Below are 9,202 nucleotides of genomic sequence, written 5' to 3'. Positions count from 1 at the left end.
CCTACAGAGTGACCTCCTCCGGGGCCTCGCTTCATCCTCCTTCTCAGGCCGACAGTAATCGCTAATGCTCGCTGGGCTGCGTGCCTGGCTGTCCCAAGCAGTTCATTAACAAGGTAAGAGTTATTTCCGTCCCTCTTTCCAGGCGAGGAGACTGAGGCACAGAGAGCTGAAGTCACTTGCCCGATGTCGCTCCATTTGTTAGGGGCAGAGTCAACATGCAAAACCCAGACTCCTTCAGTCCCAGAGCCTGTGTCCTTAACTATCACCTGTAGCTTTTCCGATGCGTCCTCACCTCCAGTAAGAAGCACATTTCACATCCTGACTCAGTAAACACGCGTATGTCAATATTGAACTGGAATAAAAGTTTCATGAGTTGAAAACCTGAACTTCGTGACATAGTCTTCAATATTATTTCTTCGAGTCTCTTCTTGAAAATTTCTCTCTGTGGCCACTACATTGCTTTCAAGGCTCATAATAGATTATGACCTGTAGTTTGAAAATCATTGCTTCTGCCATTTCCTCTCTGCCCCCAGGGAAGCCCTATTCAATGGGTGCGGAGTCTGTCCACTGGATCCTAGGAAGTCGCCAGCACAGGCCCTGCGATCCCGTTTCAGAAGGGAGAAAGCTGAGGACCAGAGAGGGAAGGGCAGGTCCTGCTGAGGACAGGTCACTGGGAGAGCACTGGGATTTACAATCTAGGGACAGGCTGAGGGCTGACCCAGACACAACTGGCCTTCCAAGGAAGAAGCTCAAGTCAAGACAGTGTTTCTATTGAGCCCTGTTCTTTGCCGGGCATCTCATACCTCACGGCATGAAAGTTTAGGTCAGTCTTCACAGACAGCAGGGGAGTTAGGAGCCCCTTGTTATAGATAAGGCAGCGAAGACTCAGAGAGGTCGAGTGACTTGGCCAGGGCCACCCAGCCTGTAAGAAGCTGGGTCTGGTTTGGGTCCCCACTGTGCTCCCGGAACCAGGCTCAAGGCTTGGAACACAACAGGTGCTCGGTAAACATGTCTGTCTGTCTGGCCCCAAAGCCCCCTTCCTCTGCCATTGCTCTGTGATTTCCTCATCAGCCCCCTTCCTGGGAAGCATGGTCCTGGGGCTGGGCATGCTTGGGTTCCGCCTGGGCAAGGGTCCCTGGGGTGGGTGGGTACTCTGCTGAGTTTCGGTCCCAGGTCCGTGCACGCTAGTCCGGCCCAGCCCTGTCAGTTGAGAGGGAGGGAGGGATCTAGACCGCTCCCCTGGGCTGGGGTGGAGGAGCCTGGCCGGCGCCTCTGCTTACGGGGCCTCTCCCACCCCTTGCCACTCCTGGCTCAGGCCTCTAGTGGGGCCCAAGAACTCTGGGGCTACCTCCAGCCTGAGTCAGGTCTCAATCCTGGGGCTCTCTCCCTGGGCAGCAGGCACCTGATTTCTGAATCTTTCTGCTGGAGAAGTGGTTGTAGGTGAGAGGGCTGAGCTCCGGCTGAGGTCACGCTTCCCCTGGTGGAAAAGACACAGAGCCTCACAGTCTCTGTTCTTTTTGGAATGTGTGTTGTCCTTGCCTCAGAGAAAGGAGGTGGGGTCCCTGGAGTCTTAACGCTAACCCTCCCTTCCTTGAACAGGCAAGGATCTGACCCCTAGCAGGAAGCCCAGAGCTGACTCAGGAGATGGTTCTGGACCTTGGAGGGGAGGAGGGGAAGGATGAAGGGCTAGAAGCCAGGGCAGAGAGCCAACAGCTGGCTTTGACAAGGCACCGCATGTTTTGGAAAGTGCCACGTGTTGCAGGGGTGTGGCATTTTCGCCTCCACCCTCCTCCCTGCCCATCTGGGCCCCACCCCTCCTAAAGAGCTGCCTCAACACTCCCTTCCTCCAGGAAGCCTTCCTGGATTGATTCTATCCTGCATTGCCTGGCATCACTTCCCCTATGAGGGAAGGAGGTGAGACTGAGACCCAGCTTGGTGTAAACTCACAGTCCAGTCGTGAGCCTGCACATCACAGAAGTGAGCTTGCACATTGCAGCTGGCCCGACCTGTCTTCCATCTCACGCTCAAATGTTGGATCTCTCTTTGGAAATGGCTGTCAGCAGGATTTTGCAGATGAAACGCACGCACACACACACACACACACACACACACACACTACTTGATCGTCCTATCTTGTTTTTTGTGGGGTTTTTTTGGGCCAGGAACAGTAGATGTTTCCAAAGTGAATTCTGGAGGTTGCCTGTTGATGTTAACCCACCCTCCTGACTCTCCCACCAGAACGAGGGAGCCCTGTGGTCAAAAACCTGGGGACTGTGGGACTTAGGGGTGTCAATTTCTGTGCAGCAAGCCTCCTCAGATCTTTAATAGTCTGTGCACATTGTGAATCTCTGAGCACCTGCAGCTTCCCAGATTTACTTGACCTCAGAACTTTTTTTTTTTTTACAGTGGAGCATTTCAGGGGCTCATTACTGAGCACCCTTCGAGAAATGCTGGGGCAAAGACTATTCCAGAAAGGGCAGACCCCGCTTAGCAGTAACTTAAATTAAAAACACAACATACTTCCATGGACCGAGAGCTAACTCTGTGCGGGGCTCTGTGCTAAAAAGCCTCTCAGCAAATTCTCAAAAACAGTTGGTGAGATGAATATGATTCCGGAAGGAAGGAAGGATGCCTAGGTCATTTGGTGGTTTAATTCATGATAACTTCCCAAGCCACGGGTCTTCCCTGACCTGGAATGATGTTCAAACTATCAACCCACATGGGACAGCCATTGACCAATATGCAGGCATACCTCACGTCATTGTGCTTTGTAGATACTGCCTTTTTTTTTTCTTTTTGCAAATTGAAGGTTTACGGCAACCCTGTGTCAAGCTAGTCTATTTATCGGCTCCATTTTTCCAACAGCATTTGCTCACTTCACGTCTCTGTGTCACATTCCCACAATATTTCAAACTTTTGCATTATTATTGTATTTGTTACTGTGAATTGAGGTCGGTGATTACAACTCCCCGAAGCGCAGATGCTGGTTAACATTTTGTAGCAATCAGATATATATTTTTTAATGTTTATTTTGAGAGAGAGAGCACACGTGCCCACGAGTGGGGGAGGGGCAGAGAAAGAGGGAGAGAATTGCAAGCAGGCTCCATGTGCTCAGCACAGAGCCTGACGCCGGGCCCCATTTCACCAACAGTGAGATCATGACCTGAGCGGAAATCAAGAGTCAGACGCTGGACGGATTGAGCCACCCAGGTGCCCCACAATAAGGCATTTCTTAATTAAGACACGTATATTGTTATTACAACATAATGCTATTGTACACTTAGTAGGTTACAATCCAGTATAAACATAACTTATGTATGCACTGGGAAACCCCAAAATTCACCCGACTGGCTTTATTGTGCTATTCGCTTTATTGCAGTGGTCCGGAAGTGTGCAGGATCACAGAGGTGTGCCTGGATTAGAGACCAAGATGTAGTGAGATCCCCTGGTGAGCTGGGCATTAGTCCTTTACTCACTGAACCGTGGGGAGACCTGGAAGACTGGAGGGTAGGAGATAGGATATCTCGGTGTTGAGGGGGCTGGTGAGGGGCCTCTGGGGGGCTTAGGACAGTAGCTGCTTACCAACCAGATGGGAGGTGTCTCGCTATTTTGACAGTTCTGTGGATTCGCTCGCGCTGAGCATAGACCCCGACCGGACCACAGAAGACACCCTTCCTGTCTACTGGGAGGAAGCAAGGCACTGGTCACCGCCCAGGATAACATTTTGGTTTTATTTGCAAATTGAGAAAACAGTCTAAGGTAAACATCAGGACATGGACTTTGATATCGGGCAGATCTGAGGGTGAATCCCAGCGGCATGTCCTTGAATGAGCCTTTCGCACTCTTTAAATCTCGGTTTCTTCCTCTGTAAAATAGGGGCGGCCACACGGTTCACCTCATAGGGTTGTTACGGGGATTAAATGAGAAAATGCATGTCAAACGCAGCCCCGGGTCTACGGGAAGTGCCCCACCAATGGGAGCCCTTATCAATAAGGGCAGTGGTGTTTCTTATCAACAAAATGGTGGGCTGGTTCAGCCTTCTTTTGAGGAAGACGACCCAAGCGTGGGACCTTCCACGGGCAAAATCCATTTCTTTCTGGACATGTCAGGCATCAGTTAGGACAGGGAAACTGGGATCGCATCCTGAGAAATACAACTCGAGCAGCTTCACGTTGCTGTCACGTGGGTTTCTGCACGGGCCACCCTGTGCACGTGACTCCGAAGTCGTACTGTGATAGCCAGGCGGAAGTACATTCAGCCAATCAGAGTTTAGCAACGGACCGGGCCTGGCCAGGTCATCCAATTAAAGACAGCAAAGTCCCGAGCTGTACTTATCCACCAGTCAGAACTCGGCAACGACCTAATCCCTCGCTGCTGTTCAATCAGAACTTGGCAAGGTTCAGATCGTCTTCTGTTAACTCTATGAGAACTCGGCAATGTCCCGATCCTGGGCAGACGACTGAATGAGACCGTGGACCGGTGTCAGGCTGGTCAGTCACACGTACAAGAGCTGTTGGTTTGACCTCCGCCCCAGCTGAGTTATTATGGTGAATTCAGAGAGCTCTTTAAAAGACTTACATATAGATCAGGGCGCCTGGGTGGCTCCGTTGGTTAAACATCCAACTTTAGCTCAGGTCATGATCTCATGGTTTGTGAGTCTGAGCCCCACGTTGGGCTCTGCGCTGACAGCTCAGAGTCCCCAGTTCGCTTTGGATTCTGTGTCTCCTTCTCTCTCTGCCCCTCCCCTGCTGGCGATCTGTGTCTCTCTCTCTCAAAAATAAATAAACATTAAAAAAAAAAAAAGACATATACCATACAAAAGAACAAATCATAATCAAATTTAAATCCCAATTAATACCATAATTATTTATGTTGTTTATAACAAGTATTATGTGTTTTATTATTTTGTTAACAAAAACTATTTAACCTTTTTTTTTTTTTTTTTTCAGAGAGAGAGTGCACAAGTGTGGGAGAGGGGCAGAGAGAGAGAGAGAGAGAGAGAGAGGGAGAATCACAAGCAGCTCAGCACAGAGCCCGACACAGGGCTTGATCCCACGACCCTGGGATCAGGGCCTGAGCTGAAATCAACAGTTGGACGCTCAACCAACTGAGCCATCCAGGCACCCCATCAAAAACTATTTGTAAAGGGCCATGCACCCCATGAGAAAATTGGACACGGATGATTTCAAATGACAAAGGCTGGCGATGTCCCTCACAGATGACTTTTGCAGAGGCCCTCACCAGCCAGGAACTGCCTCTGTCCCAAGGGTGGCCTTTCCAGTACCTTCTCAATAAAAATGGCCTTGGCCGCTGGTGAATGAGCTAGCTGCCCACTGCCCACCGGTCAGTCCAGGGGACGCCTGGGTCTCCAGTCCAGAGCGGCACTGCCTCAAAGCCAGTCACCTGGAAGTAGGAGTCGGCCTGTCCAGAGTCGCCACCTCCTTCCCAGAACAGTTGGGGGTGATTCTCAGAGGAGAGGTACGCACAGCATGCTCCTGGCTAATGGACTCAGCGTGCTTATCGCTGCCCAGATGAGGCCTGGTTAATTACTGACCAGAGAATTGAGGTGACTGAATCCTCGGCCTCTAGACAGTCCAGGGGGTCTCGCAGCCTGGAGGACAGTTTCTTGGCCCCCGCGAAGAGGTGCATTCACCACTCCAGCGAGAGGGAGCTGACTCAATTCTCTGGGGTGTTCAGACCTTGGGACGGAGGCCCTGGGGAGCCCCCAGGCTGTCTTCTGTGCGGCTAAGACAAGAAGCGGCACCTGCCCGTCTCAGTTGGCTTGATGTGTGATCCAGCTGCAGAGGCAGGGGCACTGAGTGCTTGGACGGCTACCAAAGGGCGGTGTGAGTGGCCGAGCCAAGGCTCCCTGGACAAGTCACTCTCCCTCTTTGACCTCAGTCAGATGAAGGTGCTGGAGGCTGTGACCGCCAGCGTCCCTCAGCCTGCTTTTCAGCCCCGCCCCCGTTGTCTGGCACTCCCCTGTTCCTTCCTCTGCCCCTCCACCAACACCCTCTCCCTCAACCAGACGAGCTCTGCCCTGACCCTGCTCCCTTCCCCCTCTCCCCAAAGCCCTCTCCACGTCCCTCCTCCTGGGCAAATGCGACCTGAGCTGCAAGATCTGACTAAATGCCCTTCTCCTCCCTGAAGCCCCTTCTGACTGCACCAGCCCTTACGCATGTCCCACTCTCTAATGGTTGCCACGTGTGCAACCGGAACCTCTGATCTTCTTCCAGCAGCTAATACTATATAGCACTGCCTATATGCCAGGCACTGGAGTAAACGGTGTATGCATGTTAACTCACTGAATCCCCACAACTCTGCTTTTATTCCCAGTTTGCAGATGGGGAAGGTGAGTCCAGAGTGGTTAAAAAAAAAAACAACCTGTGCACAGTCAGTGTGTGTTGGGGCTGGGATACAAACCCAGGCAGTACGAGTACAGAGCTGTGCTGGGCAACAGGGTAGCCTCCAGCCCCGTGTGGCTACGAGCACTGGAAATACAGCTAGTCTGAACGAAGACATGCCGTAAGCATTTAGCGCACACCGGGTTCTGAAGCCTTGGTGCGACCCACGGAATGTAAAATGTCACGTTAATATTTTTTGCCTCGATTACATGGCGACATACTTTAGATAAAGAAAGTATATCATCGAGATTAATTTATTTCACTTTTTCTTTTTACTTCTTGATGTGGCTACTCGAAAATTTTAAATCATAATATGTAGCTTATATTATATTCCTATTGGACAGTGGTGTTCTAAAATCCACACTCCTAAACACTCTGCTGAACTGCCTGTCTCTTGGATGAAGGAGGTGGTGATAGTGGGGACAGGAGTGGTGGAGGTGGTGATGTTGACATGTGGGATGGGATGGAGGTGATAATGGGGTGGTGATAGATGAAGCCATCTCATTGAGAACATCTACTACTGGATTTTATTTTATTTTTGTTTTTATTATTTATTTTTGAGAGAGAGAGAGAGAGACAGCATGAGCAGGAGAGGGGCAGAGAGAGAGAGAGGGAGACACAGACTCGGAAGGAGGCTCCAGGCTCTGAGCTGTCAGCACAGAGTCCAACGCGGGGCTCGAACCCACGAATGGTGAGATCATGACCTGAACCGAAGTCGGATGCTTAACCGACTGAGCCACCCAGGCGCCCCTACTTTATTTAATTTTTAAAAATGCTTCTTATCGGGGGGCCTAGGTGGCTCAGTCGGTTAAGCATCGACTCTTGGTTTCAGCTCAGGTCATGATCTCACCATTCATGGGTTCGAGCCCAGTGTTGGAGTCCACGCTGATGGCACGGGATCTGCTCGGGATTCTCGCTCTCCCTCTCTCTCTGCCCCTCTACCACTCATGAACTCGCGTTTGCTCTCTCTCTCAAAAAAAAAAAAAAAACTTTAAAAAAGCTTATTATTTAAGTATAGTTGACATACAATGTTATATTGGTTCCAGGTGTACAACATAGCGATTCAACAGTTCTACGTATTAGGCCGTGCTGACCACGTTGACGGTGATGTGCAGTTACCATTGGTTACCATACAGTGTTATGACGATGCTGCGGGCTACATTCCCTCTACTATACTTTCCAGCTTCATGATTTAATTATTTTACAGCTGGAAGTTTGTACCTCTCAATCCCCTTCTCCTATGTTTCCCGTCCCCTTACAACCCCCTCTCTTCTGGCAGCCACCACTTTGTTCTCTGTGTGTATGAGTCTGTGTCTATTTTTTTGTCTGCTATTTGTTGTGTTTTTTTAGATCGCACATGTAAGTAAAATCGTATGGAATTTATTTTTTTCTGTCTGACTGATTTCACTTCGCATAGTATTCTCCAGGTCCGTCCAGTTGTCGCAAATGGCAAGATCTCATTCTTTTTTTTATGGTTGAATGATATTCCGTTGTGTGTGTGTGCGTCTGTATGCGTGTGTGTGTATATATGTGTATGTATATATATATATATATATGTATATATATATATATATCACATCTTCTTTACCCATTAGTCTCTTTATTTTTGTTATTTTTTGAGAGAGAGAGTGCGTGAGCAGGGAGAGAGAGAGAGAGAGAGAGAGAGAGAGAGAGAGAATCTTAAGCAGACTCCACACCCAACATGGAGCTAGACGTGGGCCTTGATCTCACAACCATGAGATCATGACCTGAAATCGAGAGCTGGACACTTAACCTACTGAGCTACCCAGGCGCCCCATCCATTCATCTCTTGAAGGACACTGAGGCTATTTGTATGACTTGGCTGTTGTAAACAATGCTTCACTAAACATAGGGGTGCATATCCCTGTTTGAATTAGTGCTTTTGTTTTCTTTGGGCAAAAATACCCACGAGTGGAATTACTGGATCGTAGGGTATTTCTATGTTTAATTTTTTCAGGGACCTCCATACTGTTTTTCACAGTGGCCGCACCAATTTACATTCCCGGCATCAGCACACAAGGGTTCCCTTTTCTCCATGTCCTAACACTTGTTACTTATCTTCTTGCCACCAGCCGTTCTGACGGGTGTTAAGTGATATCTTCTTGTGGTCTTGATTTTCATTTCCATGATGATGAGTGATGTTGAGCATCTTTTCATGTGTTTGTTGGCCCTCTATATATCTTCTTTGGGAAAATGTCTCTTCAGGTCCTCTGCCCATTTTTAATCAGATTTTTTGTTTGTTTGTTTGTTTTTGAGTTATAAAGGTTCTTTATATATTTTGGAGATTAGCTCTTTATAGGCTAAGTTATTTGGAACTATCTCCCCCTGTTTAGTAGGTTGCCTCTTCATGCTATTGATGATTTCCTTCTCTGTGCAAAAGCTTTTTGTTCTGGTGTAGTCCCGACAGTTTATTGTTGCTTTTGTTTCCCTTGCCTGAGAAGACAGATCCATAAAGATGTTAACATCTAATATTTAAAAAAAAATTTTTTTTAATATTTATTTATTTCTGAGACAGACAGAGAGCATGAACAGGGGAGGGTCAGAGAAAGAGGGAGACACAGAATCTGAAACTGGCTCCAGGCTCTGAGCTGTCAGCACAGAGCCCGACGCGGGGCTCGAACCCACGGACCGCGAGATCATGACCTGAGCCGAAGTCGGACGCTTAACCGACTGAGCCACCCAGGCGCCCCAACATCTAATATTTTAAAAGAAACATTGGTTTTTCTTCAAAATACATATCCATTGTAAGAGATAATTCAAGCAGTACAGAGAAAGTG

Source organism: Panthera uncia (assembly GCF_023721935.1).
Source record: "Panthera uncia isolate 11264 chromosome C1 unlocalized genomic scaffold, Puncia_PCG_1.0 HiC_scaffold_4, whole genome shotgun sequence".
Classification (NCBI taxonomy): Eukaryota; Metazoa; Chordata; class Mammalia; order Carnivora; family Felidae; genus Panthera; species Panthera uncia.
This window is presented reverse-complemented; position numbering follows the sequence as displayed.